Source organism: Macaca nemestrina, chromosome 13 (genome assembly GCF_043159975.1).
Source record: "Macaca nemestrina isolate mMacNem1 chromosome 13, mMacNem.hap1, whole genome shotgun sequence".
Classification (NCBI taxonomy): Eukaryota; Metazoa; Chordata; class Mammalia; order Primates; family Cercopithecidae; genus Macaca; species Macaca nemestrina.
The window spans coordinates 6,073,367-6,095,935 of NC_092137.1; the positions used below are offsets into that span (position 1 = coordinate 6,073,367).

The 22,569-nt window shown below is 46.1% G+C and overlaps 1 pseudogene across 1 annotated transcript in view; it reads left to right on the forward strand.

Moving 5' to 3' along the window:
- The first annotated feature begins 527 nt into the window (after window positions 1–527).
- Window positions 528–22,569, forward strand: part of LOC105486571 (uncharacterized) — a 55,813-nt pseudogene continuing 33,771 nt past the window's right edge. Inside the window, exon 1 of the transcript XR_011611418.1 lies at window positions 528–935. The product of XR_011611418.1 is annotated as an uncharacterized protein (transcript). The remainder of the gene's footprint in view (window positions 936–22,569) is intronic.

The window sequence follows — 22,569 nt, forward strand, 5'->3', positions numbered from 1 at the left end:
CTAACTGCTTGAAAGCCAGGGAGATACTGACGTCCAGGCACCAAGTAACTTGCACACATCTTTAAAGTTAATTTAGTGTTATTTCTGGAACTGGAACCCAGGTCTCCAGGTCTCCTTAGTCTCAGTTCTATGCTCTTATGTGTCTCTTGCATTCTTCCAACAACATAATTAATATTCCAATGTGCATTATTAATTTCCTACATGGTTACTTTTTTTTTGTATCCATGTCTCCCCAGTCAACTATATCCTTTCCATATGGAGTCTTAAAGTCATATAAATTAAATGAGAACAATGTGTTATACAGGAATAAGGGAATAGCTGCTGGATTTTTTTTTTAAATAAAATGACTTCAATCGGTAGGTATTTATGGAAAAACACTAGAATCTTTATAAATATCTTTATGCTTAAATATATTTTAATTGGCTGCACTAATAAAAGAGAAGGACTTCAACAGAAGCCTTGGGATTAATAATTACTTTGCTAAAAATGATGAATTCTTGGCTGGTATGTTTGCAGGGATCGGGCTGTGAGTCCCTGAATGGCTGGAACCCTGGCAGAGAGGAGCCCGGAGTGTCGAAAGAGGGGCATCACAGAACAGATGCATCCTACAGAGACTGGAGGACTCCGAGCTTGGGGAAGAGACAGTTAAAGCTTCCCCGTGAGAGCGAGTTATATCATGCAGCGCCAGTGCCAGGTCAGCAGTCTGGCTGGAGCTGGACCGGCTGGTGGCGCCAGGCAGTGCCAAGCACCCCTGGCAGCCCTGCAGAGGGTTCTCAAATCCAGATTTCATTCTGCAGTCCCGGCAGTGCTTTGACGACTGCCTCACTAAAGGAAGCTAAAAGCTGTGCCGATGCCTCCCAGACGAGCCTCGTTGGAAGCACAGAACCTTCACGACTCGGAGCCGCTGACACGGTGACAAAGGGAGCCCTGCTCAGGTGAGACGAGGCTCGGGGGTTCGGATGCTGGTCGTCTGGTGCAGGTCTCTGCCGTGTGCATGAGAACAAGTCCGGCTGCCAGGCTGGACACTGCTATCAGACAGATTGATTTGCTGAGAGTCTTTCGGCATTTCCCTAATTCCTTTTTGAAAAGCAAGAGCTAGGCTGATCATGCACCTGGGTCTTAAAGCCCCCTCTAAAATCGGGGAGATGGCTTTAGAGAGGATCCAGCTCAGGAGAAATCTAGCTCTGACTCTCGGATGTGTCCGCAACTGCCCTGAGTCTGCTCGGCAGGTCCCCAGAGGTGATTCCTCTCCGTAGTCTGTGAACTCATCACGGAATGCTGGCAGTGGACTATTCCAGGGGGTCTGGAGTGCTGAGTTCAAGTTCAGAACCTGTCCTAGCAGCACCAGGAAGCCCTGTGGTGTTGGGCAAATCACATAACCTCTTGGTGTTTCTGTTCTCCATTGAAAAAGATGGTTATGAATTTGCCATGACAGGTTGAAGCTCTTTAGGGGTAAAATTGTGCCCTGTTTACCTTCGTTTGCTGAGTCCTTGGCACAAGGCCTGGTGTTTGACACACCTAAAAATTACCCACGGACTCGGTGCTTTGAGACAGAAAAGCTGACGATAAGATGCAGATGTAAACTTGGAAAGGCCGTGGGATCTAGGTTACAGTCTCAGTGAAGTCAGCTACCCATTCAGAGCCCTGTAAAATGAATACAGCCAGGTTTTGTGTTGTGTGGTGACTCAGTGCAGATGTGAGTCAATCTTAGGCTCACGGCGGGCACTTCAGCAGGTGCCAGCCCTGGTGGCCTTAGCTTTGTGGATGTCAGACCCCAGCGACAGGTCTAAGGGTTGGAGAGGAGACCGGGAGCGATCTCAGGCTCTGGGATGAGGGCGTATTTGGAACAGTATGGCTGAAGCCCTGTCATGATGACCAAATGGCTCTGATGACTCTGAGCCATTCCCCCGTTGGAGTCAACCTCCAGGATGACTGATCCACTGGGCAGGTTCTGTTGTTAAGAGACAACACGGTGCTCGCAGTCAGGCAGATGTTCTTGTTTCAATACCAAACAGTTACATCCAGAAGACAAATAGGACCGTGTTAGCTTCCTGATTAAATCTCCCTTGCCTCCCTCACTTCCTTGGGGGCCCTGTCGAGCTTCCTCCTTTGCCTGACTGCATTGATATTGGAGTACGTGATCTCCACTCTCTTGCTGCTATATTCCCTTCTGGCCTTATTTTGTGAGATGCCCTGCTTCATTGCTTCCGTGACAACTATTGCTTGTATTTTCCTGCTTGCTTCCCAATATTTCTCATCTTCATGCCTCTGCTTAAGCTAGGCACCCCCTCCAGTGACCTGAATGACTTGTATTCATTGTTTAAGGCTACGCTGAGCTCCTGCTTCCTTCAAAACAGCTCCCTAGGCTCTTTTAGGTGTTTCTCTCTTGTCCTAAAAACACCCAGCGTTGTATCTATCACGTAAGATTGTACTGCCGTTATCTACACCCTGCCCCACTCACCTGTGCTCCTTGAAGGCAGGGACTGTGGTTTCACATCCTGATATATTCAGAGTCTAGTGCAGTGCCTGGCTCACAGGAGGGAGAACCTTGTCCAACTGTGGGGAGGAAGAAAGAATATCCAATTCCTGGGAAGATAACAGGGGGCTTCCAAGAGTTTCATGGTCCTTAAGAAGATTGTGGCTCTAGATGACAACAACAACCAGGAAACCGAAGCAGAAGCCCAGAGCCCAGACACCAGCGTTGGGGATCTCAGGGAGGCTGCAGCTCAAGGGATGGGGGACACGGGTGCTCTGGGCTCACGGCAGGGAGAGAGATGCCCACAGGTGAAGGCGCCCGGCTCCTGCAAGGCACCAGCCTTGGTGTGAGCTATGCTGGATGGGGTGGAGGCTGAACCCTGGTCTCACAAAGGAAGTGAGATTGAATGGCGGGGTAGACAGTGAGGTCAAGCACTCAGTGAGGATCAGTTGCATTGTTGGGTTATTTATTCCAGCACTGATTTGCTCCCAGATGACGGTATGTTGTTTTAGGACTTGGATAATTTACACAAAGAGGTTTTTAAGGCGCTGACTTTGTCCCAGAATGGAAGCCTGAGGCCCTCTGGTGTAGGCAGTGAGGAGATCTTCCTGGTGGAGCCTGGGTGCATGCAGGCCGTGTTTCTAATTAGCCATGCGGCAGGACAAGGAGGACCACAGCCTCCATGGTTCTTCCTGTTGGACGTGACCATCCTTTGAGCAGAGATTGCTACAAAGGCAAAGCTGGAACAGCATGGATGCCTAACTGTGCCCATGAGCAGAGTCTTTGGGTTGTGTCCGACACATCTCACACTAGTTTAGGCAAGAGAGGAAATGTATCAGGTCAGGTGACCAGAAAGATCAAACACAACTTTGACCCAGCTGGACCCATGGGCTGAATAAAGTCAACAAATATAAGTATTGTTTTTTGTTCATATTTTCTCTACTCCTCAAGTTTGCTTTTTTTTTCTGAGTTCTCTTTCATACAAGCAAACACTCTCCATGGATTGTCAGAGAGAACTCTGACAGTTCTCATTACTAACTCCAGTGATAAAAGAGGACCCCTTTCCCTAGAGTTCACGCTAAATCCTCGGGTCCTTTGTTTGGCCTTGTTTGGCTCCCAGACACATCCCAAATACAGCCCTGGGGTCTGGGGATGCAGTGTTCTGAGGGGCCCAGCCTGGGTCAGTCCCTTCCCTGGCCCTGCTCCATCCCCATATGAGAAGTGCATGCAATAAAGCTACAATCCAAACTAGCAGGGCAACAGGGGAACTTATACATTATCTGGTTGACTTCCTCATTTTAGGTTTATTAATTTGGGAAAGGAGCAGTGCTGTGAACATTTTTATATACTTACTGGTTACAATTTAGAGAATTAAAAGAAGGGAAAATAAATAAAAACCACGCATAATTCTCTAACATTTAAATGTACTTCTGATCATTTGATTTTTCCCAAATACTTTTAAAGTTATCTACATCATTTGAAATATATTAATATTTTGGAGCTCTGAATTTACTTTAACCATTTTTCCTTTTCATTCCTTTTTTAAAATTATTTAATGACCTTCCTTAGCACGAATGTACACATTTATCAAAATTCATTCAGTCATTCCCCTAGTATCAATACCTTCTTTTTAGGGCTGAAGAAATTGAGGTCTAGAGAAGGTAATTGATCTTCCAAGATTGGCGGCAGAGCTAAGACAATCTTGTTTATACCTTATTTAGCAAAGTTAAATTACCTACCTAAGGTCTTTCTCTCTATATATATAGATAGATATCTGGAAGACATGAAAAAGTGATTACATTTTTTTTTTTTTCCTTTTGGTGGCTTTAAGAATGACAGATAGGCCAGGCATGATGGTTCATGCCTGTAATCTCAGCACTTTGGGAGGCCAAGGATGGCAGATCATCTGTGGTCAGGAGTTCAAGATCAGCCTGGCCAACATGGTGAAACCCCATCTCTACTAAAAATACAAAAATTAGCCGAGCGTGATGGCAGGCACCTGTAATCCCAGCTACTTGGGAGGCTGAGGCAGAGAATCACTTGAACCTGGGAGGCAGAGGTTGCGGTGAGCCGAGATTGCGCCATTGCACCCTAGCCTGGGTGACAAGAGCAAGACTCCATCTCAAAACAATAAATAAATAAGAATCGTCAGATAAAAAAGAGAGACATATTTGAGCTAAGTAAAATGCTCCTCCCAAAATGAGGCCATCTGAAGCCCTGACGAGAAGTTATCCTCAGAGGAGAGGCCAGTGGAGCAGGTAGAAGCTGGGTTAGTTACCGCAGGGTGGGGGGAGGGCATCAGCAGTGAGCTTTCCTACATTTGCAAAGATGGAGAATATACTGACAATGCATGCTCTTCATGAAGGGCCACATGTAGGTGCTGCCTCTGCCTGTACATTTTCATCCATTTCACAGATATTGTTTGCTCCCCTACTCTGGGCCAGGCACCATTCTAGGCACTGAGGATAAGCAGAGAGAAAATAGGAGCTGTGCTCCCAGGGAGCACAGCTAGGCATGAAAGGTGGCCCCCGAAAATTAGACAAAGAAATAAATGAAAATGAAGAAGACAAGATGCAGATGGGTGTTAACTCAAATGGTGAGCAATGATGAGGACTGGAGAGTGCTGGATTGGGACTAAATTATCAAAGTGGCTACTTAGGAAGTGAGGATTTGGTTGAATTGTGAAGGAGAATACGGGCCGGAAGAGAGAGCGTCTCAAGCCAAGGTGAGCTGGTGCAAAGGTCCTGGGGTAGGCGGTGCAGGGCTTGTTTGAGGAACAGAAGGAAGGCCAGCCTGTGTGGCCCATGGCTGAGGCTAAGAGGAAGGTGTGGAGCCAGTCTAGGCTGAGGTCAGGGAGAGGCAGGGCCAGGCAAGGGCTTTGTATTTCTTTCAAAGTGTTCTGGGAAGCTCTGGGGAGTTTTGCGGCTGGATGGTGCCGTGCTCTCATTTCTATGTGGGAAGATCGCACTGGCTTCTCTGAAAGCTCAGATTTTATGGAGCCAGGAATGGCAGCAGTGAGACTGGTGAGGAGGTTATTGTGAAGGTTCAGGCAGAACACCCTGGTGCCTCGTACTGGCTTGGAAAAATCAGCTGGGAGGGGCTGCGTGGAGATCAGGCCACAGGTCACAGCAGAATTGAATGGCGCTGGTGACGGGATGGTGAGTGGTGGCCTGTTTAGGGAAAAGGGAAAATTAAAGAGAAGCCTTACCATTTTTAAAACACGTGAGAATTTAACACCCAATCTGTTTTTCCTTCATTTTCTACTTTGTTCAGGAGAAAAAGTAGACAAGAGGGAGAAATTGAAATTCAAATAACCCAACACTCAGGCAGATTGCCCGGCAGCATGCGTACCTCTCACCAGCACAGTGAGGGAGGGGCCCGCGTCACTCCACAGATGAGGCAGAGTCCCGCAGCTCCTAACGGGTGGAACTAGGATTGGAAACCACTCCTCCTGGCTCATCTTTTCCTGCTAAGAGTGCTGCACCAGCTCTGGAGGAAGCCTCAGGAGCGGTTACACGGGTCTCAGCTGCCTGTGTATTTGAGTGGCCATGGAGGATGGAATTTATGCTGCTGGCATAATCAGAGCCACTGCCCCTCATCCGCAGAGGAGACACACCATCCTGTAATTGCAGAGCTCCCGTGCCTCGCTTTCCAATTGGTCATAAGCTGGAGGCTGGTGCTCTCTCTCCTCACACTTCAGACCCAAGTTCCCCAACTCCTCTCACTGCCCCCAGCCACCCCTTTAATGACCCATAAAAAAGCAGCTACATGCACCAGGCTCTGAGGGGCTCCAGCGAGGGGAGGAGGTGACTCTTCTGAAGAAGGGCTGCACCCGAGTTACTGAGTAAGCGAAAAGGCACCTTTCTCCAGGCCTAGAGCAAAACACAATCAGCTTTCACAGGAGTGGTTTCCCGGCCATGAGCTTGGGGGACAGGGCTGGCTGCAAGGGGGGCTGCCAAGGGCCCAGGTTCTGAGCTGGAAACAAGAGCACTCTGATGGACTCGGAAATACGGCGCTGAGGTGGGTGGGCTTCGGTCAGAACCACCGCCCCCACGTTCCTGCCCCAGGCTTCTCTCTCAGGCTTTCCTTCCAGGCCCTGCCATTCTGCATTCCTTAGGAAGGGGCTGTAGTTCCACTTTAGGCTGCCAGAAGCCTCCTCTTCCCCTCTTCCCCGAGCTTTACAGCGTTCATTATTTACCTTCCATTTTGCACAGTTACATCGCTGGAGTTTGAGAACACTTCCTATGTGTAGAGCAAGCATTCGCACATGCCACAACACACAGTGAGCTGTTTTGTGCGATGTGTTGTGCTCCTGTATGCAAATTAAAGATGAAGTTAACATTCTCTGTTGCTGGCTTTTCCCGGTGTGTGGGTATCCATTATAGACTTCAATTCTTTGTAAATATTTCAAAGGAAGAAATTCAGAGAGATGATGTGAAGGTTGTGAAATTCCCCATCATAAAATCAGAAGCTGATTAAAGCTGGAACATGCAAAGCCAATATTGATTTCAGCAGCAAAACCAAAATCAGGACAAGCAGACACAATATTTTCATAATTAAAAAAGAAGATGATCTCATGTGAAGAGATGTTATCACCGTAACATGTGATATGATGTAACCTGAGGATGCTTTTGGATACACTGCAATAATTCAGCTAACGCTAACATAAAAATGAAAGAAATTTTTCCACATCTGTATTATTAGCAAATGAATTAGGCAATTAATAATTTGTTTGCTCTAAAATGTCATTTTCATAAACACAATGTAAGCATTGTATTTTTATCATGATATCTTTCATTTTAAAGTTATTTTTAATTAGTGTTTATTGTATGTTAATGCGCTCTCTTTCTGTTCCTTTTTTATTGTCAGAAGTCCATACCAGGTAGAGATAATTTTTGCTGGCTACTATAATATACAATCTTGTTAGAATATATTGGCCCATGATAACAAATTGTGCATTTATCATAGTATGTGTTTTACCAAAAAAAACCTCCTTTAATGTAACCCTATTACAGAAAAAAAAAATCAGTGTTTATTATTTTGGTCCGTTTTTATTTTTGTTTTTTAAAAACTGCTTTCACAAATACAGAATAATTAATCTACGCATGCTCTAAAATAAGGACTCTAGTAAAGATAGCTGCAGAAACATAGATCGAAAAATCACTTATGTTGCCTGAGGGAGATGGTTGGGAAACAGTACTGAGATAAGATATAATTTAAAATGGGTTTTGAAGAATGCATAGGAGTTTGTCAAGCTGTAAAGGAAGAGAAGGACATCTCATAGTGTACAGCCTAGACAAGCAAAAATCTAGATAGAGAAGTACATAGTATATAGTGTCAGAACAGTAGGAGCCAGAAATAAAAAATACGAAATCTGTGTAGTGCAACAAAAGCTATAACCCCAGAAGAAAGGCTGCATGTTAAGGAGGCCAGGAGAGGTGGCTTGCTCATGCCTGTAATCCTAGCACTTTGGGAGGCCAAGGCAGGAGGATCACGTGAGGTCAGGAGTTCGAGACCAGCCTGACCAACATGGTGAAACCCTGTCTCTGCTAAAAATACAAAAATTAGCCAGGCATGGCAGCAGGCACCTGTAATCTCAGCTACTCGGGAGTCTGAGGCAGGAGAATCGCTTGAACCCAGGAAGCAGAGGATGCAGTGAATCGAGATTGCGCCATTGCACTCCAGCCTGGGTGACAGAGTGTGACTGAGTCTCAAAATAAATAAATAAACAAATACAAAAGGAGACAGTGAAATTGAGCTAGGCCATGAGAATGGGATTTGAGCCCCCCAGCTTTCTCCGTTCTATTCTCACCTCTGTCTTCTCCAAAGCAGCCCAGCTTTGGTGCTCCATGTTGGTGGCTGCAGGAGGCTTCAGATCTAATTTAACTGGTCTTTTCAGGGCCACCTATCAGCTTGCACCTCCTCCAGGAAACCGTCCTGGCTCTCCAGCTCCCGTAGGCATGTTCTTCTCTAACATCTTGCAGTCCCTTCTCGTGAATATTTAGAATCAGTGGCTCCTGTCCTTCTTCTTCCCATTTTCTACTTCTCAGGTCTCTCACTTGGCCTGAAGCGCCTTCCAGACCCAAGAACTTCCCACTTCCTCCACGTCTGGCTCACAAATTGAATAGAGATGCTTGTGGGGTACAAACAGCCGACTGCTAAGCAGCAGGGGTAAACCCCCAGGGCTGAGCAGGCCCAATCTTAGTACACTTGGAACCAGACACTACTGCCAGGAGGATTGTGCTGACCCATTGTCCTGCTACTGAAGCGTTTGGTCCATGAACCAGCAGCATCAGCGTGCCCTGCAGGCTTGTTGGAAACGCAGATTCTCAGGCGCCACCTCCAGACCCCTGTGACTTGTATGCACCAGGAAGTCAGAGAAGCTCTGGTGTTGCCCCCACACGCTACTCTCCTGGGTTAAGCAGAGCCAGGTCTAGGTAAAGAGAGGAACTTCCAGCAGGGCCTGGCTACTTTCCTGGCAGGGAGCCTGGCGCAGCAATGGCAGTGGCACTTAATCCTGCCTGCACACAGGCAACGTCCAGTGTGAACTGATGCCGGGCCCTCTTCTCAAAGATCTGATTAAATTGGTCTGGGATGTGCCCGGGAATGGGTCCTGTTTTGTTCCCAGATTATCCTAATCTGTGCCCAGAGTGGACCCAGTGGTCATCATAGGATAGAACATTCTCCTCCCCAAGAGAACAAGGGATGAGGAGGCCAAGCTGTCCCATTGGCATGGCCCTCAGCTGCCAGGGCCAGGTTTCTTTAATCAGCCTGGCACAGGGTAGCTGGGCACTGAACATGCAGACTTGGCATGAACCCAGGCCAGAGAGCAGCTTCCAGGGAGAGCCAATGTTATAACTATATCAGTGGAGAGGCTCTGTCCAAGAAGAGCCCTCTGGGATGGCAGAAATGATTCCTTCATTCACTGGTAGAGAAACTGGGCTCCAGCCCTGGCACTGACGGGAAGTCACTCCTAAGGGGCCCTCCAGCAGCCCAGCTTTGAAGCTCCCGGTTGGTGGCTGCAGGCTTCAGGGTGCAGCAAAATTCTATCTTTGCTGCTAAGATAGAATCAGAGTCCTCCGCATGGCATGTGAAGCCCCATGGCCTGGTCCTCACTTGCCTTTCAAGCCTCATTTTTGCCATTCCCTGCCTCAAAATTCACATTGTAATAAGGAGCTGCATACAGTTCTGCACACACATGACAGCTGTCTCCTCTGACTGTTTTTGGATGCCTGTCTCCTTCCTCAGGGGCTCGTCCACATTCGTGCTCCTCACATGTGAAGCATCATCACTTTTCCTACGATGACTTCTTGGTCCTGGCCCAGTCTGGGCTCAGCATTCTTCTCTGTGATAGGCGGTTCCCACCCGCCACAGACAAGGCTGTCAAAAGCCTCCCTAAGTCATCTATTGCCACCTCCATCCTCCACAGAGCCTGTGTCCCATGTCCATCTTCAGAATCACAGTAAACTGAGCAGTGTCTAAAATCTGGCATTGCATAGTGAAGGTGTCTAACATTTGGGCAAGAAAACTTGAACTGCCCTGGGAAACCCACACAGGACTTTTCCTGACATTCAGCTGGACCTGCCCAACTGAAGCCTTTCTCTGGGTTCCTGCCCCAACACGAAAAGCTCCAATGGCATGGGAAAGCAAACCCTAGAGCCAGGGTCAGCCAACTGCAGCCCCCAGGCGGAGGCCCAACACTGCCTATATTGTAGCTAAAGCTTCGTTGGAGCACACCCACACCCACTTGTGGCCCTTGGCAGGGGAAGTTTGCCAACCCCTGCTCTAGAGAACCCTGAAACTGACCCTTGGCACCTGGGGTACTGCTTCTTGTCCTAAGCCTAGTCATATTTTCTTATTGCATGTGAACACAGATAACAAATTATGTCTAATAAGATTGAGTTTTAGGGTTCCTGAAAAGGTGTAGAACTTGGGGTCAGATGCCCTGGTTTTAACTTCCGGTTCTGTAGTCCACAAGGTCTAGGGTCTTGAGAAAGTAAGAAAATGCCTCCAGTTCTTGGTCTCCTTATCTGTCCAGGGATCAATCTCCACCCTCCAAATGGATCTAAGGTCTTGGTGAGTAAGGGAAAGCCTTTCATGCCATTGAAAATGCTGCCCAATGACCCTCCAGAGGAGCGGGTGTCTTGCAAATCCATCTTGTTAGGAGGGGTCTGTTTGTGAGTGACACTAGATCTCTGTCCAAATTTGCCTTAAACTGCAGCCAACTACTTCTGGTGCCAAATTCTACCCTGTCTCCTTCTTACTTTTTTGCTTTTGCTTCTAGTCTCTTCTACCAGGAATGACCCTAACCTCCCATCTCTCCTTCAGACCAGACCTGGATGATGCTGAGCAGGAGCACCTGCCTCAGGCACCTTTTATCTCAGTCCAGTCTCATCCCACCCTTTTCTGACCATCCCACACCAGGGGCACACACACCCACCTCTCCATCCAGGGTACTGGCCAAGCTGAGCCTTTCCTGGTGATACCTCGTTCTCCCCAGCAGTGAGCACAGAGGCTCAGCACGTGTTTGCTGAATGGACTTCACCCATTCCCTATTTTCTTTCTCTCTCTCTCTCCTTCTCCATTTCCCACTTGTTACCGGTAGCTGACAATTACACAACAGCAGAAAGAGGTGAAGCAGGCAGCGTGGGACCAGAGAATAGACAGGAAGAAATGTGCTAGCTCAGTGTTGCACCCATAAGCTCAGATTTTGAATAAAACGTTCTCTATCTAATAGGACTTATCATCTGTAGGATTAGCTGGAAGGTAGTAGAGAGAGAGAGTTTGTCATTTGTGGATTGTGAGCACAGAAGTGTGTGTGCTTCCTTATTTGTAAAGTGGTAGCCACTATATCCCGATTCATTTTGTACTCACATTTTGTCCCTGGCTGGCAAGGTAGGATTGATTAGAAATAATGGCTGGGAGCAAGCAGGGAAGAGAGGGCTAATACAGGCTCAGCTTGCAAATCTGAGTCTGGCTCACTGTTGAGATGATGCGGGGTGCAGGCACAGTGACCACAGAGCCTGTACCTCTATATCCTGGTCCAGGGCTGCAAGAAACTGAATCTTGGCTTCCATGCCATGCCAGGTCTCACACAGTTTTCATGGTTTTATTGACAAAAGTGATTCAATGACTAAAATTAAACAGAGTCAGGCATTTGAGACCATCAGGAAGCAATGAATCAATGTGGGAATGCGAGTTGCCCAGAAGGCTGAGCATTCATCTTTTAGGCTTCTTAACTTTTTCATACTTAGGTCATTTTGTACACAGATCCTTTAAATTTATTACATAATTTTCTTTCTCCTTAAGAAGAGCAAACAATGCATATTGTGACGTAGCGCAGTGATACTTCCGGAATTCCACAGTGAAGTTTCTCTGCTCTTTCAAATAGCCCCAGGTTACCATATCTTTAGCATTTCTATGTTCGTTTTGGTAGTTTTCAATGTTTTATCTTTTTTATTTCTCTGTCAGTTGTCATCTCTTACTTCTTCTGCTCTTGGTGCATTTCCCTATAATAGCAGGGCTTCTCAGGGAATATTTTTTTCTAATCTAGAGAGAACTAGAAATATGAATGAGGAAGCTGGTTAAATATACATATGTAAATTAAGAGCAACCTGAATTTGAGTGAAGATTTGGAGAGTTCTAAAGAAAGTCAAGGGCCGGGCGCGGTGGCTCAAGCCTGTAATCCCAGCACTTTGGGAGGCCGAGACGGGCGGATCATGAGGTCAGGAGATCGAGACCATCCTGGCTAACCCGGTGAAACTCCGTCTCTACTAAAAAATACAAAAAACTAGCCGGGCGAGGTGGTGGGCGCCTGTAGTCCCAGCTACTCGGGAGGCTGAGGCAGGAGAATGGCGTGAACCCGGGAGGCGGAGCTTGCAGTGAGCTGAGATCCGGCCACTGCACTCCAGCCTGGGCGACAGAGCGAGACTCCATCTCAAAAAAAAAAAAAAAAAAAAAAAAGAAAGTCAAGGACATGGCATTTATAACAAGGATTTTGTAGATTTCACTTCAACTGATACAGAGGTTTTATGCCTGGATGTTCTTATTTGTATCTTGTTGTTTAGTTTCTTGTTTTGTAGCTTTTGTCCATTTTACTAATTAATGAGATTGCTAAAAGGCTAGGTTAGGACTATTTGAAGTATTTTGACTGCAACATGAATATTTCACTTTATATAATGATATAAAATGTTCAGGTTCAATTAAGTTGTTCAAATGCCTGATTCAGTGGCTAACAGGTATGAAACTCCTCTAAGTCTAAGACATGATTCTATTCTCTGAAGGTGACTCAGGAAGGGTAAGGGAGTTCGTATCCCACATGTTAGACAAGAGCTTGAGTGCCATGACTTATGGACGCTCTAAGCTTTCTTGGAGAAATGTTCTGGATAGTTGAACAAGCTCGCCAAGAAAAGACAACTTTCTCTTTTTCTCTTTTCATTAAAAAGATGACTGCAGGCCTTCTCCATCTCAATTTTGGTTACTCACCTATTCATAATATGTTTTAAATATAAAATGTGCGTGCTTTTGACCATTATTGCAAACAGGGTGTCATGAGCAACATCTTCTGCTCCCTATGGCTGGTGCCTTTGTGTGTGTGTGTGTGTGTGTGTGTGTGTTTGTGTGTGTGTGTGTACATAAAATTTGTCAAAAAGGTGCTTTGATGGCCTTGGGTCACAGGTTAGTATTTGCCAGATGAATGACAGTGACACCCTCAGTTTGTGAATTCCATGCCTGTATATATTTGTGTAATGAACTAAGTGAGGGCTCCTCTCACCCCAGATCTGAGCAAAGAAAAATGGTCCTAGGAAACTCAGCCCCTTTGACACAGACGTGGCAAACCCAAGGAGTCACACAGGCCAGGCAGCTGACACAAGGAGTGGAGTAGCAGGCGCAGTGCAGCAGGGAGACGCGCCCCGTCTGAGTTGGATGGCTTATCATTGCCAGGGGACACACACAGGCCTGGGGATGCCACATAGTCTAGAGTCCCACAGGAAGCTAGAGATCTCAGACAAGGAATCTCTCGACTTTTAAAACCCTGTGCAGAGCAAAGAACTATGTTTGTGGAAGGAACGTGGCTTGAAGGCTACAAGTTTGTGACTTCTGCCTGGTATCATTAACAGAGGACAGATGTCCTCCACCGGGAGGTCCAGTCACCAATCCAGACATAGAACTATTTTCTGAGTTTGGCTTAGTGATGATTGTGTTTGTGTATATATATATAAAATCAATGTGAAGGTCAGCCTCTTTGGAAGGTGTGCTGTTCCTGTTTTCCTCAGGCCTCACTGCTCTCTGTTATCTGACACTAGGCCCAATTCACACATTTATATTTTCTACCTGTTCTCTCTAAGCATTTGCATTTTTAACTGTGTATACAAAAAGCACTTTAATCTTTTCTCTGTTCACAGTTCTGGTTTCCAATCTAGTCAGGGAGCTAAAACAGCGGAACTGTTGACTAAGCAGAGCCCCAAGTGCTGTGAATAAAGTCCTATGGCCCGGCAGTGAGGGAGGGGCCAGCGTTTGCCCTCAGCTTTGATTGGGGTGTGGTGTGGCTTCTTTCTTCTTGAACTGTAGAGTCCTGGTCTGTAACATGCAGAGTTAATTGCGACATTAGAAACAACACACACAAAGCATAGATTACAGCGCCCGACACCTCATAGGAACTCAATATGTGGAAACTCATTATCACTGTGGTTGTTATTTTCTGACGATTATTTTTATCAGTGTAACTTATGTCAATGGACAGGAGTGATAACTAAACAGCTTTGGAATCACCCAATGCAGAAATGCTTATATTCATAAACTTCCAGAGTTCCTACGCAGGGTGTTTCTTATCTCCAGATACAATAGACGTGGAATTCTAAAGCCCCAATTAAGTGGAAAAGGTCGCTTGAGAGGTAACAATAGGCCAGAACCAAGCAACAACAAAAAAGCTACTTAGTTTGGCAACCTTTGTTAAGAAGAATCCTTCAAAAAAGCCCCCCTCGGAATCCTATGAATGGGGCCTGAACCAGCCTCCATCCTCTGCCTGTCACACACAGGGTTAATTGAATACTTGGGTTGGGGGTAGGCCCCCTTTTGTGGCAGTCACTGGCCACAAAACAAAAACCAATTGCTAGGTTCAGAAGGGGCTTTCCAGCTTACACTCTGTGCTAAAATAAGCTCTCCAATTCTTCTTCCTGCTTGGCCAGGAGGAGGTGAGGAGAAAATTAAATCTTTCAAATACACAGAGTTTGCTGGAAAAGGTGAAAGTTTCATTGCAAATTCCTGATGGAATGCGGACTCTGGGTGGGAGCTTTGCTCCCTTTGTCTTCTGTGCCTTGGGTGCATTGCTGGCTCCTGCAGCAGCGCGGGCGGGGGATGGGAATCTGTCCAACTGAAACCCCAGCCCCCCACCTCCCTGTCCCTTAGTCCCCCAGTCTCCCCACCCACCCTTGTCCTCACCCCAAAATATTAGTCTGCACGCAGTAATGAAACCTTGGGGACCTGGAGATTTTGGATTCCAGTGGAGGAATGCAGCACTGAACACTGGACCCTGAGTCTGCACCCTTGCGTTGGGAGATTTCTTTAGTCACACATGGCTTCCCAGGTAAACACCCTGAAAACAGTTCCAGGCGGGAATTGAATGAACACCTTACCCTTGCTTGTCATGAACTAGTTTGTTTAATTAGACGAGCATAAAATTATAACACTGAAAAATGTAAAACTGTAGCTAAAAATGGAGAGTTCACCTAGCTTTCGCAAGCCCTTCACAGAATATCTTTCCTAAATAGGATGTTTTCTTGGCCACTAAACATGTTTACTTTCTACAATAAACAAACGGGCACAGTGAAAGATAAGGGGTCTTGTGATCTAACAACTGTGCTGCAAGGATGTTATGTGTTCTTAGCCAAATTGTTTAATTTCTTTAGGCCTCAACTTCCTTCCTGTAAAATGTGTATGCCTATCTGAGGATTTAATCTGGGGATGAAATCTGAATTTTTTCTGGTTTAATTTTTCTAGATACTCAGGCCAAAATTCAGATTAAATTTAATTGCTCTAATTAATGTATTTGATTATTTATTCAACAAAATAATGGTAATAGGCACTTTGTGAACACGTAGATACGCAAAGCACTGCTCTAATTCACCTGCATGTGGCATTGTTTTAATTCTCAGAGTGGTTTTGTACTTGGACACTTTTATTATTCTCAATAGACAGACAGTGACACACTGGGCAAGTGAGGTTAAGCAGTAGGCCCAAGACCACAGAGGTAGCAAGAGACGGAGCTCAGATTCAAAGTGAGTTCTGCTGACTCCCAAGCTTATGCATTGAGCAAGACCCTATCTGTCCTCAGTCTGTGCACGATACTTCATCTAGAGGAAATGTTCGTATGCTCACTCCGTTTTCATGTCCTTTACTCATTTCTCCTGGCTCAGTGTTTGGTTGGAGATCTACCTGGGAACGTTATAACCTCACGGAGGTTCGGGATGGATAGTCGGTGAACAAACAGGTATTTTATTTCCAAAGTAATCCTGCCCAGTTGCTGTCCACCTGAGAAAGAAGGGAGGGCCAACATGTCACGAAAATGTCTCAGACACGCACCCAGGATGGTCCCACAAGCTGTTCTCGGGAGAAGTCCCTTGTGTCCGGGACTCTCTCCTGGTCTTTGAAGTGGTAGAATGGCGTCTTTCGGTATTTTCTGTAGGTGGATGTGTGCACCCAGGCCTGAAATCTCCATGCTGTGGAGTTCCAGTCACCAAGGAACAACAAGTTTAGTTCTAGTCCCCAAGGTCACAGAGGAGTGAGAATGGTAGGTCAGCCTTTTCTAACCACCATCCAGACGCCTGGGTCTCCATCTTTCTTCCCAACATGGTGAGTGTTACCTTCAGGTGTGGACCAGCAAGAGGCAGGAGACCTAGGTTCCCATCCTGGTCTAGCTATTTCCCAGGGACATGACCCCGGTACCTATCCTCCTCCTGTGCCTGTCCCTCTGAGTGTGAGGTGGGAAGACAGAGAGGCAGGTAAACAGTAAGGGAGAATTCCTGGTATGACGTCGGACATTGGCGATTTAGGAGATGTGGAGAGACTAGAGTTTTCTTTTCCTTCCTGCTCAAGGCACATTCTGAAGAGACTTCCACAGCAGGCATGATGGGAGCCATTTAGAAAGAGAGAAGGGGTAATGGGGTCAAGGGGAGGTTCGGATGCCAGGTTCTTGGTGGGATTCTGGGCTGTGATCACCGGTAGTATTAATAATGGTGGCGGTGGTTATAGTAATAATAGCAGTAATACTTATTATAATTCCTGGATGTCCTTTGCTTTACAAGGAGTTTCTAATTCTCACAAATCTTGTAAGGTAGGTAATTTATTTTTCCTAGTCACAGATGAGGGACCTGGCACCTGGGGAAGTAACTTAGGCAAGATTCAGAGCCACAAAGGGGAGCTGCTTGTTTTAGCCTAGACCCTGATGTAAGCCCAGTTTTGCCCTCGGGGGGTAGAGAGCTCTCTTCCAGCAAAGCCCAAGCCTCCCTTAGCCCTGGGACCTGGTGCTGAGCCCCAGCCAGTAGACAGAGACGCTCTGGTAAATCGCCCCATTTCTTCCATCTCCCAGGGCAGATTGGGGCAAGTGCTGTTGTTTTGCTTTTGTCTCTCTATTTCTATCTTCATTCTTCTCTCCACTCATCTTCCCTCAGACATAGTAGAGAAAGTAGTAGAAATATATTGTATGCTACTTGATCTTAACTGAAAGGTTTTCTACAGTCCTACTGTAACGTTTGTGTGTAGAGAGGGAGGGAGGGGAAGAGGGTGCATTCTGAATTGCGGCCCTTGCAATCTGCTCCTGTTTTCTCCGTGTTCACCAACTGGAGGCAATCCTATTGTATGAACAACTCAGTTTCTCTCTCACTCTTCTGCATTGTGCACTGCCGTCAGAGAGATCTTTTTCTAAACATTCATGTGGATTACATAAATGTCGAATTGTCAGTATTAACTGCCCATGACCTACCTGTAGGGCAAGATCAAAGATGCTTAGGATGTCATGAGCAGCCCTCCACATTTGCTCCTCACCTGCCTGTCTAGCCCGTGTTCTCTGCCTTCCTGCTCTCCCCACACCACCCCACATGTCAACGTGACCTCACCTCTGTAGTGTCAATCTCACAGATACCATTTGCATATCTGTAGTGGACACTTAAGGTGACTCAAGGTATATCTGCTGAATCAATGCATAAAGTAACGGTAGCCAAACTGCACAAACCACAGTCCCACAACAGCAGCCTCTCAGCGGCCCCACCTGCAGTGCTTCCTTCACCCATCCCTATAGTACGCTTCAGCCCAGAGGACTCCCAGTTGTCCTTCAAGGTGCAACTTAAAGTTTTCTCTTCTTCTCTGCAGTTTTTTCTGTGTTATCTTCCCCCAAAGAGGGTTAGCAATTTACTCTCCTTGGGGCTCATTTTCTCAGAAGCAGAAGTAGTGGGAAGAAAGTCAACCAGGTGCCTTCTTGGGGACTCCTGTGAATTCTAGTGAGTCTGTCGTGTTGTTCTCTAGGATCCTCTAGAAGAAATACTCTGATTCCTCATTTTGTGGGCTATGCAAAGTCTTCTCCTAGAGGTTGTAGGACCATGGCATTGACCAAGGCACGGACCCTCCTTTCAGGTGTTTATCAGCAAGGGGGTATAATAGACATGTGCCATTGACGAAAACAGCCATTTGAAAAGTACTTTTGGAATTTAGAGAAAGGTACCCCTTCTTGTGCAGGCAAATCAGGGAAGATGCTAAGAAGGAACAGCATTTAGTCCTGACCTAAAGAATGAATATGTTTTAATAGACAGTTTATGGAGCAACTTGGGTGATGGGGAAGTCATCTGGAGCTAGAGAAGCCAGGTAAGGGAGATGGAGTTTGATCATAGGTGACAGTTGAGCAGGGAATGAAAAGAGGGAAATTTTATGTCAGGTAAATAAATACCCTTTGGAATCCATGTCTTTCAAATAGCCTAAGATCTTAAGAAATGACTGAGTATTGAACAGACCTTAATGATTTAAAAATGCTCAACACACACACATGTTAAACAGGAGTAAGATCCACCTAGATGCACATGAACATTAATCATTCCAAATATTTTGACTTGGCATTATGCTGATAATCTGTAATGAAGACAGTAGCCAATAGTTAAACAAAAGAGATACAAAATGGGAAATTAAAGGCCAAAGCAGACACAGGGCACTGACTGAGTCGATCAGTTGAGTTCACGTGGACATTATTTAACAACTATTCAGAATGCTTTCATTATTCACATTATTGTACATAGACTCTAACACAGAGTGGTGTACATATAGACTGGATCACCACCATCTGTGAGAGGCACTGAGTGTGTGGCACAGAACAAAAAAGCTGTGGACTCTGCTCAGGAAATCTGAAAACTCGTTATGCATTTGCTGTGCATGTGTGCCCCTGTATGGGTCTGGCCTGGATTCCTCTAGAAGAACTATTGGCAGCCCCCTGCATAGACTCTCTGCAGGGTGAGCATGGGCAGTCATCACAGAGTCTCACCTGTGTCCTGGGGGCTACCACCAAACATGGGGGCAGAGGCCCGGGTGGATCAGAGCTTTGGAAAGGTCCTGGTCATCCCCAGACTCAGGTTTTCCAATTCAAGAAAACTTAGCTCAGAAGGTCGTGGTGAAATTTCACGAGACAGTACCTATAATGTCCAAGACGGGGCTGTGTGGGGCAGTACCCAGCAGGCTCTCCCTGAGTATCAGTCTCCTTTCTCCTTCTCTCTCCCCAGCTGATGGAGTAGAGATTTAGTAATGCTTTTTCATAGCAGTGAGGTCCAGTAACAATTCCAGATCCAATTTTTCTCCTGGTTTGGGAACTTGGCAATCATGGTGTAGTGGGTGCTGATGACTTTACCCTTGAAAGGATCCAGTTCTTCTTAAGAGCCCCCCCGTTGCTAAGCCACATGTACAATCCCAGGGTGTGAACACATCCCTATTCCATAGACAGCCATTGTCTCATTTTGTCTGCCAGGGTCAGGATTGCCAAGATATTTCCCTGGTACAGCCTATGGGAGCCCAGACCACTCTGATTACCATGCTATTGTTTCTTTATTTTGCAAGAAAATCCTGCTTTCCAGGGGTGCAACTGAGAAGAAGGAATGGGCAGTGAGGGGCTGGTTAGATAATCCTAGCTGAAGAGCTGTACCCGGCTCAGGCTAGCTGGTATGTGTCATTTCAGACACACAGGGAGAGGAGCCACGTAAATCTGTGGGAGTCCTTTGGGGGAGTTGTACATACAGGAGGCCCTGGGTTCCAGCTTAAAGGGCAGAGTTTGCACAGCCAGCAATTTTTCAGCCACAGTCAGTAGAACCACCAGCAAGTCTTTAGAAAACGGCGGGGAAGGCAAAACTACCTTTCTCCAGTGGGTGTGTAAGGAGACTCTACTCACGCCTCAGGCATGAATTCCAGAGAGCAGCCTGAGCCCAGCCTGATCACATCCTCCACAGGCTTCTCGGCTACCTGGTTCTAGGCTCATGTTCTAATACTGGTAATTTCATGCCATGATTGTTCTTTCACTGGACCCTCACTGGACCCCTTCTCCATTGAGCAATGAGACCCTGTAGGGAGGGACTGTGATTTATTCATCTTTTTGCCCTGCCTAAGACCACAGAATCCAGGGAGACTTCCTGACGAAGAAGCATACCCGTGTAGCAATTCCCCTCATTCACTCTACCACATCAGATACAAGGGGACCTTTTCTCACCAGACCCCTATGATTAAAACAACCACATCAAAAGCCCTGTGATATTGAACACTTATTCTTTAGTTGAAGTTAGCTTGAGACCCCATGCCTTTGCTCTGCCAGAACTTGCAGTTTTTGCTAGTGTCTGGTTTTCCCTGCACACCCAGCACTCCCCTGCCACAGGATCTTTGCACTTGCTATTTCCTCCACAAGAAATGCTATTCCCATAGCTCCCTGCATTGTCCCTCTCCCACATCCTCTAGGATTCTGTTCAATGTCACTGTATCGTAAGTCCTCCTGACCACCTTGTTGAAAATTGTAACTCCTGTGTTCCTCCATACATACTCTATCCCACTTCCCTTTTAATTTGTATTCATAGCCCTTATTATTATCTAACTTGCAGTATGCTTGGCTCTTTATTTGTTTATAGTCTGTTTTCTGCTTTTAGACTGTAAGCTGCCTGAGCACAGGTATGCGTGTCTGTTTCATGCACTGCACAACCTCCAGTGCCTAGAACAATATGTAACACACCAGAAGCAGAAAGTAGATACCTGTTGAATGAATAAGTGAGTAAACCATGGATCGAAAGCTCAACTAGGGAGTGTGTCTGTTGGTCATTGCCAACAGGCGATGTGTCTGTGATCATGGGGCTCTTAGCAGGTGAGACAGCTCCCACATCTCACTTGGATACAGCCCCAGGGACTGGGATAAACTGGCTTCTTGGAGATCGGCTCTCTTGCTGCAGGACTGGATTGGGAATTGAGAGGAAGTCTCAACATAGAAACAAAGGGTGGTGCTTTGGGTCCTGTTGGGGAGCGTATGATGCCGGGAGGAGGGTGTAGGTTTAAGGTCTGAGGGATATGGCCTCTGTTCCCTTCTTTCACATCTGGATATGTTTCATCTGGCCAGTCTTAACTTTTTGAAGTTTTGAATTTTCCGTCTAAATAATTAAAGTCACCAAATCCTAGTTTGCTGGGTTTCTGTAGCTACTCAATAAATGGTTGTGGAATGGCTTGTAAGAGATTAAAAATATTTGTACACCTGCTGGCACATAGTAGGCACATCAAAATGGCAGGTGCTATGATATGAACGGGGGCAATGTTCTTACCTCTGATAGCTACAATCTCAAGAAGTGCCCGGGGTGACCACCAATGGGGGAAGGAAGGCAGCGTTCAGTGTTCACTGGAAGGAAGGCAGTGTTCAATGAACAATCCAGTTCCACTATTTACAAGCCGTGTGCTACCCTTTTCATGATCTGAACCCTGAGTCTCAACAGGAAGAAGGAGACAATGATAATAACCTTAGTTAGGAGGTGTTTTGATGATCAAATGGAAACCCAGGCACAACATGTCTGCAGTAAACATTACATCTTCCTTTCTTATCTTCCCACTCATCTCAGTGCCTCCAACATTTCTACCCATGTTTTCTTATTATTTAGATTTTCAAAAAAATTTTGTGTGTGTGTGTGTCTTTGAATCAATTACTATTGCAGGGTACTAGGCCTTAAGAAGACAGTGAACACCAGTATTTAAAGATTTAGAAGGGCAAAGTAAGACATTTATTCAAATGATTACCAGATCAGACACCTCTTCTCAGTACTAGATGGCTATGATAAATACCGTGGGGTCTAGGGAGAGGATAACCAGTTCTTCCTATGTAGAAAAAAGGAAGCTTAAAAGGAAATGAGCTCATGAGGCGCAGAAATACATGGAGAAATTCTAAATGCAAATTACTAAGTGAAAGAAGCCAACCTAAAAGGCTACAGTATGATTCCAACTATGTGACATTCTGGAAAAGGCAAAGCTATGGAGACAGTAAAAAGATTAGTGGTTGCCAGGAGCTGGGGAGAGGAAAGTATGAATAGGTGGCACACAGAAGGTTTTTAGGGCAGGGAAACTACTCTGTATAATCTGTAATGGTGGATACATGTCATACATTTGTCCAGGCTCATAATACTGTAAAACACAAACAGTAAACCCTCATATAAAATGTGGGCTTTAATTAATGATAACATGTCAGTATTGGTTCATCAAGTGTAACAAATAAAACAAGCTAAAGTAATATGTGAATAGGGGAAACAGTGTTGGTGGGAGAAAGAGAGCAACATTGAATTCTGTACTGTCGGCCGGGTGCGGTGGCTCAAGCCTGTAATCCCAGCACTTTGGGAGGCCGAGGCGGGCGGATCATGAGGTCAGGAGATCGAGACCATCCTGGCTAACACGGTGAAACCCCGTCTCTACTAAAAATACAAAAAAAAAAAACTAGCCGGGCGCGGTGGCGGGCGCCTGTAGTCCCAGCTACTCGGGAGGCTGAGGCAGGAGAATGGCGTAAACCTGGGAGGCGGAGCTTGCAGTGAGCTGAGATCCGGCCACTGCACTCCAGC